This window comes from Cupressus sempervirens, chromosome 1 (assembly GCF_028749045.1).
Source record: "Cupressus sempervirens isolate cs-2001-9-10 chromosome 1, ASM2874904v1, whole genome shotgun sequence".
NCBI lineage: Eukaryota > Viridiplantae > Streptophyta > Pinopsida > Cupressales > Cupressaceae > Cupressus > Cupressus sempervirens.
In genome coordinates, this window is record NC_143118.1 from 812,037,885 (window position 1) to 812,049,507 (window position 11,623).

The window sequence follows — 11,623 nt, forward strand, 5'->3', positions numbered from 1 at the left end:
ATGAAGGCATATTCCTTGGATACTCCACTAGAAACAAAGCATATAAGTGCTTGAATACTAACACTAACAAAATTGTGGAGAGGTCAAATGTAAATTTTGATGAATATGCAGAAGTCCAAGTTGATGATTCCAGGAAGTCAGAAGATTACAGATTCTTTATATACTTCTATGAAGGAATGATTGTTGAAGACAATGCTACCAATCAAGATGGGAATCAACAACAAATCTCAGTATCAGTCAAGTCACAATCAATGACTATTGAGCTACATTCAGAAGCCAAGTTGCAGAATGAAGAAAATGCACATTCTGATTCTGAAAATAGTATACATGAAAGAGATGATGAAATACCAAAAGGAAAAGAGCAAAATGACTCTGAACCTGAAGGATCAAACATGGAAAGAAGGATAGAACCAAGATTAGCCAAGTATGTAAGAAGACATCACCTTGCTGATCAAATCATTGGTGACAAGGATGTCAGACCAATGACAAGGAATAGATTAAGAAATGAATCATGCCTGTTGAGCAAGGTTGAGCCCAAAATAGTAAAAGATGCACTACAAGATGATGACTAGTATAAAGCTATGGAAGAGAAGATAGATCATATTGAGAAGAACAAAACCTGGACCCTAGTTCCTAGACCAGCTGACAAGAATGTAATTGGTATCAAATGGGTGTTTAGGAATAAACTTGATGAGAATGGTGAGATAACTAGAAACAAAGACAAACTTTTTTGCAAAGGCTATGTAGAAGAAGGAGGACTGGATTATGGGGAAACATTTGCCCCTGTTGCAAGAATGGAAGGAGTAAGAACATTGCTTTCATATGCTACTTACAAAGGTTTCAAAGTCTACCAAATGAATGTGAAGTCTGCTTTTCTGAATGGTGTATTGGATGAAGTCTACATTGAATAACTAGAGGGATTTGTTGATGACAACAACAAGAATATGGTCTACAAACTACATAAGGCACTTTATGGTTTGAAGCAAGCATCTAGAGCATGGTATAAGAGACTACACAAATATCTTGTGAAGATAGGATTTGAGAGAACTGATGACAACAAAAACTTGTACATTAAGGCTAAAGAAGTTAAAGATATTTTAATATCAAAAATCATTATTGATGATATAGTATTTGGAGGAAAAGATACTCTATGCAAAGATTTTGCTGATCAAATGAAACATGAGTTTGAGATGTCAATGTTTGGAGAAATCAAATTCTTTGTTGGATTGCAAGTATGTCAATTGAAGCATGGAATTTTTGTGACCCAATCAAAATACATCAAGGAGATACTCAAGACATTTGGATTAGAAGAATCAAAACTAGTTAGCACACCAATGGTGATAGGACACAAGTTATCCAAGAATGATGAGTGAGCTAAAGTGAAGCAAACATTGTATAGATCAATGATTAGAAAATTGCAGTATGTTATACATAGTCGACCAAACATTGTATTAGCTATTGGAATAGTGGCAAGATTTTCTGCAAATCCAAGAGAAAATTATCTGATGGTAGTAAAGAGAACAATTAGGTACCTAAAAGGAACTGATGACTTTGGCTTGTACCACAAGAGAAGTGAAAAATTTGAACTAAGAGCCTACACTAATTTAGATTGGGGAGGTAATATTGATGATAGAAAAAGAACTAGTGGAGGAGCACTTTTCTTGGGAAGAAGATTGATTACATGGACTAGCAAAAAAAAAAGTTGTACCTCACAGTCAATAGCAAAAGTTGAATATGTTGCAACTGCTATCAATTGCACCACTATTGTATGGATCAAACATTTGTTGCCAGATATGAAGGAAGAAGTGAATGAGCCTATGATACTTTATTGTGATAATACAAGTGCTATCAACATATCAAAGAACCCTATAATGCATGCTAAAACCAAGCATATTGCAATCAAGTATCACTATGTAAGAGAGTTAGTGGAAGAAAAAAAATTGAAGATGGAATATGTTAGCTCAAAGGCATAGATTGCTGACATCTTTACAAAAGCTCTACCTAAAGATGCTTTTGAATATCTTAGAGTTAAGTTAGGGTTGATACCCCTAACCAAGGCTACTTGAAGAAAAAGCAAGACTAACTTGCATCAGAAGAATTGATTGTTGAAATATTACACATTGATGCAGAGGATACCTACTTTAGGATTATTCCTGAAGTAATTAAAGTACTAAAGTTTCAAATCAGTCACAAGAAAGGTGAAAATGGGAGAAATTGAATGAACCTACAAATGCTCACTTGCATGATAAGATGCTAAGATGTTAATATGTATTTGGCATTGTTGTCAAAGAGGGAGAAATATTAGAAACTAATCAACTGATCAATAGTTGAGGGAGAAGATGAAGAAGCTGATCAAAACAAAGAGAATAGCAGAAGATGAGCAATGCATACAGAGGGAGAGAATGTAAGAAGGGCAGAAAGGGAAAAAAAAAGGATACAGTGGCTAAGAGGGAGAAGTAGAAATGAAGCAATCAGGATAGTAGATCAAAAGAGGGAGATGTGAAAAGTAATGGTAACACAATTACTTTTTGGCATTTGACTTGCTGTTCTAACCTAGTTAGCATTTGGTTAAATAGTTTAGTCTAATGGTTGATCAATTTGGTTTTCCATCAATGCCAAAGAGGGAGATTGTTGGAAATCTTATTGAAAAAGATCATTGTTGAAGATCAAAGTGGAAGTTGGTTGATAAAAGTTGGTTGATAAAGAATGTTTTCAATCATTGTTTTTTCATTGATGTCAAACTTGCTATTTGTAGGAATGAAAATTTCTTATAATATCCAAGCACTATCACTTAGTTGATTAATGAAGAGGATTTGATCAACAAGATGTAACAAGAGCACCTAAGGGAAAGGTTGAGTTATGATTTTGTAATGAAGTGCAAGGATCAGTTAAGACAATGGTTAAATGATGTATTCATAAAATACTTGAAGACACAGAGGATGGCCACACTTGGAAACATTAGAAGTATAAGTTAGAACAAGGTTAACTACAAAGCTTAAACTACGTTCATCAGTGGGTGCTGAGCAAGCTAGTTTAAGCCAATAAAATTTTTAGTTGGAGCCAAGCATTAGAAAATCTAGTGTGTGCCGAGTGAAGTTCAAGTGTCGAGTAAACTTCAGGTGTTGAGCATCAAAAAATCTTAGTAGGTGCCAAGTGAACTTTTGGTGCCGAGCATCAGTAAAATGTAGTTGGTGCTGAGTAACATAGTATGTGCCAAGCTCCAAAATTTCAATAGTGTTGAGCTACTATATTATTGGAAATGATGAAGATTTTCCAAATCTAAGCCAACAAAGTTGTTAACTTGAATTTTGTGAACCAGTTGGAGGATAAGGATGATGAACTGGAGGCACAAAATTCTATGTAAATTATTTTTGAGTGAATTCAAGAGGATTTTTCATTATGTTTCTAGAAGAAACAAAATATGGGTTAGATTCAATGGATCCTACCTAATCCATATGAATTGAAATTAGAGGGAAGAATTGAACAGGAAAAGAAGTCCCAAATTTCTATTTAAGAAATCACATATCAAGAAGCAAGAGTTGCTGGAGTGTCAAATTGCAAAGTGGTTGAAAGGGTGTCAAGTAGAAGATAGTTGGGAGGAGGAAGAATAGAGCACAGAGCTCTACTTTGATAAGTCGTTAGAGTGAGATGATTGCACTAGTACATTGAGCATGGAGACTCAAGGAGACTAAGCTTGAAAGAAGAGCAAGCTATCAAGAGTTGCAAAGACTGAAAGCTAGACAATGATATGAGCTGAGAAGTGATCTGAAATCTGCAAGTTGAGTTGTATTTTGTAATCAGGTCAAAACCCCTTATTGTTACTCTCTAGCAATTGTAGCAGTTAGGGTAAGAGAAAATCCTATGGACTTAGGCTGGTTTAATAGCTATTTGTAAATCCTTTAACAGGGTGGCATTCTGAGTGAATGTTCTAAAGTCCTCTAACTAGGCCCACTTCTAATAGGGTGGTTAAATCCTTTAACTAGGTCACATTTAATAGTGTTTTGTAGCCTTTAATAGGGTAGGCCTTTCATAGGGCATCACTTCAGAAGAGTTAGAATTGAGTAGCATATTACTGGTGGTTTTTCCCAAATTGGGTTTCTACATAAATCACTATGTTATTTGTTGATATTTTTATGTGTTATGCTTGCATGTTGATTTACAATAACTTGCTAAATAGGAAAGTTAATGCTTGGATGAATGAACAAGTTTGATGGGCACATTTTACTTGATGAAAAGTTTGAAGTACAACATTTGGACCTTGAATAAATGATTCACCCCACCTCTTCGTTATTCTAAAGCATTTCTAACACATTATCAAGCTTCTTCAACTTAGGCAAACCTCTAACTTTCTTTGTGTTACTGATACTAACCAAATTATCAAAATTAACATTACATAACCTTTTGTGCCAAAGCCATACATCATCAAATTTTACAACAAGACAAGTAGCATCCTCTACATTAAGATAGAATAGATTACTTCTAGTTTGATCACCTTTTCCAATTAGTTGTCCATTTGAGTCATGTATCTTAGCAATCTTGTTTTTCCTTGCATCCCAAATTGTTCAATTGTGACACACTCAACAAGTTATAGTTTAATCCTTCAACATAGTAAGCATTGTCACATGAAATCTTATCTGTGAGTTTGATAGAACCTTTTCCTTTTATCAAATATGGTGCATCATTACCTAATCTTACACTATATCCATCATAACAATTTAAGGTAATGAACTTACTTTTATCTCCAATCATGTGATGTGAGCATCCACTGTCAATGATCCATCTATCATTTTTGTTCACACAAGTCACGAGTGCAGTTGCCTCATCTTCATCAAATTCATCCTTCATTGCAACATACACCACTTCATCATCATGTTCATCAGAGTCATCCCTTGTTTCCTCTTCAGCAATGTGGCATGACTTCTTGCCTTTATCTTTGTAATCTTTGTTGTGATCTTCTCTTTTGATCTTATACTTGTCACCACCTCTATAGTTCTTCTTTTGTGTACATCTTGCAACAATATGACTGACCTCATTGCAATTGAAACAAATGATGGGTAACTTACTTTTGAACTTGTCATTACCTCTGTGGAATATTTTTGCCAATGGTGCTTCCAGTTGTTCAACATCTTCCTCATCTATATCACTATCACTAGACACATATTTTATCTTTCTCTTCTTCTTTTTCTGCTTCACCTCATCAGAATCTTTCAGTAACAACTTAGCTTTGAAAGTAGATTCAAGACTCTCAATTTTGTAATTATCAAAGTTAGATAGCTCAAAAGCAGTAAGTGTACCTATCATACCTTCAAGAGTTAGATTATCTCTTGAAATACATCTCAGTTCATGAATTATAGAAACTCTAATAGCATAAATAGGTAGTAGTGTTCTCAAGAATTTTCTTAACACAATATCATCATCTATCTAACCAGTAGCTCCTTTTATTGCACTAACAACTTCTTTTATTCTAGCAACATATTAAGAAATATTCTCACCTTCTTCCATTCTCATGTCATCAAACTTACCTTTGAGACTCTCAAATTTGGCCCTTTGAATATTTTTGTCTCCTCCATAGATGGTGGCTAGGGCATCTCACATTTTTTTTGCACTATCAAGACCTTTGATATCATCAAATTTGGCATAGCTTAGGGTACAGGAAATCTCCAACATTTCATGATTGTATTATTTCTTCTTCTTCTTCATATCTTCAGCAGTTAGGACTTTAGCTAGATCAACATGTTCCACAGAAATGATAGATTGTGCATGATCTCCAAGTTCTCCAAGGTGTAGCTTCATCAAACTTTTCCATGTATGAAAGTTATCTCTATTAAGCTTGAGTACTTCTCTTTTAGACATCTTGGTCTTTGTGCTTTAAGTACCTTCAAAATAGTCCTCTTAAGTAGATGGCTCTGATACCAATTGTTGGAATGCTTTAGAATAACTAAGAGGGGTGGGGCGGGGGGTTTGAATCAATTATTCAAGGTCCAGATGTATAAATAAAACTTTTTACAACTTAGTGAACCCATAATATGCAATCACTAAAACTTGTAGGTTACTTTCAAATCAACTTGCAAAAATGTAAAGCATGAAACATAACAGATTCATCAACACACTTGACACAATGATTTACGTGGAAACCAAATTTGGGAAAAGCCACCAGTAACATGCTACTCCTTTTCACTCTTCTAAAGTGATGCCCTATGAAAGGCCAACCCTGTTAAAGGTTATAATACACACTATTAAATGTGACCTAGTTAAGGGATTTCAATCACCCTATTAGAAGTGAGCCTTGTTAGAGGACTTTAGGCCATTCACTTGGAATGTCGCCTAGTTAAAGGATTTACAAATGATTTTTAGGTCAGTTTTAATCTAGAATACAATGTATCTACCCCATATCTCACGTCTCTATTAGAAATTTCTTCTAGAATCCATTTGAATTGGCCTAAAAATAGTTTACATCAAATTCTATACCACTAGATCATCATCCTTATCTTCCACCTAGTTCACAAAATTTAAGAAAGCAAACTTGTTAGCTCAGATTTAGTGAATCTTCAATTTTTAAAATAATGCAGTAGCTCGACATTATCAACCTTTTGATGCTTGGTACATACTATATTGCTCAACATCCTCTATAAAATCACATGACATCAACTAAAATTTACTAATGCTCGACATCAACTGATCTTTACTCGACATCAACTGTCTTGTGTGACATCCACTAGAATTTTTCTTTTACTCGGCTCCAACTACCTTTATGCTCATCTTGCACTGACTTTGCTCGGCACCTACTATCCACTTGGTCAAGCTTGGTAGACAAACTTTGTGTAACTTGTTTTTCTATACTTTCTAAGTGTAAATAACCTTTGTAACCTTAAGTAGATTATCAATACATCATGTCATCATTGTCTTAATTGATCCTTGTACTTCATTACATAATCATAACTCAACCTTTCCTCTAGGTGCTTTTGTTACATCTTATTAATCAAATCCTCTTCATCAATCAACTAAGTAATAGTACTTGAATCTTATAAGCAGTTGGCTTGCCAACAAATAGAAAGTTTGACATCAATGACAAAACAATGATTGAAACACATAGTCTTCTTCAACAATCTCTCTTCAATAATGATCTTTTCAATCATATCTCAATAGTTGCCTCATCTTCATCAGATTCGTCCTTCATTGCAACATACAACACTTCATCATCATGTTCATAAAATTCATCTTTTGTTACCTCTTTAGGAATGTAGCAAGACTTCTTGCCTTTTTCTTTGTAATCTTTGTTGTCTTCATCTCTTCTACTTTTATACTTGTCACCACCTCTATGGTTCTTCTTCTCTGGACATCTAGCAGCAATATGACCAATTTCATTGCAATTGAAACAAATGATAGGTAATTTACCTTTAAACTTTCCTTTACCTTTTTGAAATCTCCTTGCCAGTAGTGCTTCAAGTTGATCTACATCCTCCTCATCTATATCAATATCACTGGACACATAGTTTGTCCTTTTCTTCTTCACATTAGGTTCTTTCAATAACAGCTTAGCTTTGAAAGCATATTCAATTTTTTCAAGTTTGTAATTATCAAAGTTAGATAGCTCAAAAGCAATGAATTTACCTATCAGACCTTCTAGAGATAGAGTATTCCCTGGTACACATATTAGTTCTTGTATTGCAGAAACTTTAATAACATATATAGGAAGCAATGTTCTTTAAAAATTTCTTAGTATAGTATCATCATCTATTATATGAATAGCTCCTCTTATTTCATTAACATCTTTTATCCTTGAGCAATATTGAGCAACATTTTCACCTTCTTGCATTCTCATATCATTAAACTTACCTCTAAGACTCTCAGATTTGGCTCTTAGAACATTCTTGTTTCCTCTAAAGATGGTGTGTAAAGCATTCTACATTTTCTTTGCACTGTCAAGACTTTTGATATCATCAAATTCAGCATAGCTTAGGGCAGAAGCAATCTCCAATATTGTCTGGTTGTGTTCTTTCTTCTTTTTTAGATCTTCAATAGTTAAGGCTCCAATAAGATCAACATGCTCAGTAGTAATGGTAGATTGTGCATGATCTCCAAGTCCTCCAAGGTGTAGCTTCATTAAACTTTTCCATGCAAGAAAGTTATCTCTATTAAAATTGGGTACATCTCTTTTTGACATCTTGATCTTTGTGCTTCTAGTACCTTCAAACTTGTCCTAGCTGGCTCTAATACCAATTATTGGAATTCTTTAGAATAACTAAGACGGGGGGGAGGCGGGGGGAGGGGGGTGAATCAGTTATCCAAGGTCCAGATGTATAAATAAAACTTTTCACACCTTAGTGAACCCATAAAACATTTATCATCATGCATGCATCCATAAGATTATGCAATCACTTAAAACTTGTTGGTTATTGTCAAATCAATTTGTAGAAATGTAATCATGAAACATTAAATATTTAGCAACACACTTGACACAATGGTTTATGTGGAAATCCAATTCGAAAAAAACCTCCAGTAACATGCTACTCTTTTTCACTCTTCTAAAGTGATGCCCTATGAAAGGCCAACCCTTTAAAGGTTACAATAGACACTGTTAAGTGTGACCTTATTAAAGGATTTCAATCACCCTATTAGGAGTGAGCCTTGTTAGAGGACTTTAGACCATTCGCTTGGAATGTCACCCAGTTAAAAGATTTACAAATGATTGTTAGGTCAACCTTAATCCAAAGGATTTACCCTAGACTGATACAATTGTTAGAGAGTAATAGTAAGACTTGATTTGATAACAACTTACAACTCTATTTGTATATTACAAATCTCTATTTTAGTCCTCCATTCTGCTTGGCTTTCACACATTTCATCTCTGATAGCTTGTTCACCCTTCAAGCATCCATACCCTTAAGCCTTCTTGCTTGACATGCCAATGCAGACTCTCAATTAGGTCACTAAATGAAGCAATACCCTTGAATCCTTGTTTTCCTTAGGTTCTCACACATGACAACCCTTGCTTCTGACCAACCAACCCTTTAAATAGAATTTAAGATATTTTGTCATTTATTTTCAATCATCCAATTTAGGGTTAAGATAGATTAGGTATGATTCAATGAATCTACCCCTCATTTCATATCACTTCTAGAAACTTTTCCTTCAATCCTTTTTGAATTCATCTCAAAATGGTTTACCATGAATTTTGTGCCACCAGCTCATCAATCTTATCTTCCACCTGGTTTACACAATCCAAGAAAAAAAACTTGCCGACTTAGATCCATCAGATTCGTGATCTTTTTAATAATGTTGGCACTCGGCATTAACTTGCTTATAATGCTCAACACATACTACATTGCTTGTCATCCTTTGTAAAATCACTTACCACAAACTTAAGTTTACTAGTGCTCAACATCAACTAAACTTTACTCGACATCCATTGTTTTGCTCGAAATACACTAAAATAGACTTTTACATGGCTCCAACTAATTTTCTTCTCAGCTTACATTAGCTTTTCTCAGCACCTACTATCCGTTTGGTCAAGCTTGGCACACAAAATTTGTTTAACTTATTCTTCTGAACTTGCTTAGTCTAACAAACCTTTGCAACCTTAAGTAGATTATCAATGCACTATGATATCATTGTCTTAGTTGATTCTTGTACTCTTTTTTATATCATAACTCAACCTTTCCTCTAGGTGCTATTGTTACATCTTTTGATCAAATCCTTTTCATCAATCAAATAGGTGATAGTACTTAAATAATATAAGAAATTGTCTTACCTAAAAAAAGAAAGTTTGACATCAGTGACAAAACAATGATTGAAACACATTTATCAGACTTGTAACAATCTATTTTCAACAATCTCCTTCTTAACAAAACTTGTCTGACATTTTAAATAACTAATGGTTTCTGGGAAGTGGTTTGACCAAACTAGTTTGCATATATTTTATGCATTTCATCAAATCAAATCATATATCTGATCAGATTGCAATCATTTGTAATAAAGAAAGATATCCCTTTGGTTTCATCTTGGCCATCGCCCTACACCACATAAGATTTCTATTAAAATATAGATTTCAAAAATACTTGTAGAACATGGTATAGATTCCAAAGAGAATGGATAGTGAGTTCCACACAAGCGGGTTGAATCATGATGGACTTGGTTATGAATGTGAGATGAAGATGTCAGATACTAGACTGCTAGCTGAATAACAATGACCTTTTGAAAGAAGTCAATTTTTTTTGCATCTTCTTTTTCCGCATTATTTCTAATGGGAGTCACCAATGAAGGTGTCACAAGTTTCTTGATGAGGTCATCATAGATGAGAATGGATTTTTGGAGGACAAGGTGAAAGGGATCGAGTGTGCCTTCCCATTTATCGCTTCCGTGAATCGATCTCCATTCCTTTGCCACACTATCTCTTAACATTTCTCTTGTGGCTTCCTGAAATTGCAATGACCAATATTGGTTATTTAAGAGGATAACATAGGGGAAGGAGCTAATTGTCTAACATGCCAACATCCTCCTCAATGGTGGAGAGTGTTTCACATCAGAAAATGATGGCTACTATGCGTCACCATGTAGATGAGGATCAATAGTTGTGAGTATTTGTTATTGTTCCCATCAACTATGAACAGTGCTTTGGTACTTTATCCATCTTATTTAGTTATTGGCCCAAGGCTCAATTACACCATTGAGGCTGAGCAACTTGATCGAAAACAATTCATTGATGGCATAGGCTCCTCTAGTGGATGCAACTTCGAGCATGTTGCTATCATTGATCAAGGCAGTTCTAAATGACTTGTAAGGTTAGGGATATTTAGTTGCTTTTTAATTTTCTTGAGGTTTGGTTAATTTTAATGAATTTTAGCAATTAGGTCAAATTATTATAATTTTAAAATAGTTATATGGCTAAAGTAATTTTAAAGATGTGTTTGTCATACTTGAACAAAGTAATTTATATTTTTCAATATTTTGATCAATCTACACTTGGACATAGAATAAGAATTTAAAAGATGGATTGTTTCAATTGTCTATATAAGAAAAAAATGATTAAGAAAATAGAGAAATAATAGTACATAATGAAGCCATTCATTGGAGAAGGTTGGTAGTTCAAGCTTTCAGTATTGCTTCATTTGTTCTTGATTTGGAGATTTTCTATTTTTTTTGTAATGTGTTTGTAGCAATTGTCGAAAAAGTCCTGATTGTGAATGAGTTCAACACAAGGGTAATGGATTCATTACATATTCTTTGTCTCATGTATTGCACATTTATGTGAAAGTAATTCTAAGCCTTGTAATAGATTATATAGCTTTTTTGTGATCTACAGTCAAACCTTCAAACCCTATGAAGCAAAGAGATGAAAAAATTATATTTTAATACTTCACAAATTGAAACACAAAACATCAAACCTTGACCAAGTGTATATGAAATTATATTAATTTTAAAACAAACAAAAAATGGTTACAAATTTTCTCCAACAAGAAGCTTACATTTTTTTCCTAGCACCCCTTATATACTACAAACAATGAGACTCATTTTATTTATGAAAAATATATTGGAGATGACATTCCAAACTAATTTGTACTTGTTACATAAACTTCTTTCAAAGAGTTTTTTAATATGAATATATGTTTACATATCTTATGAA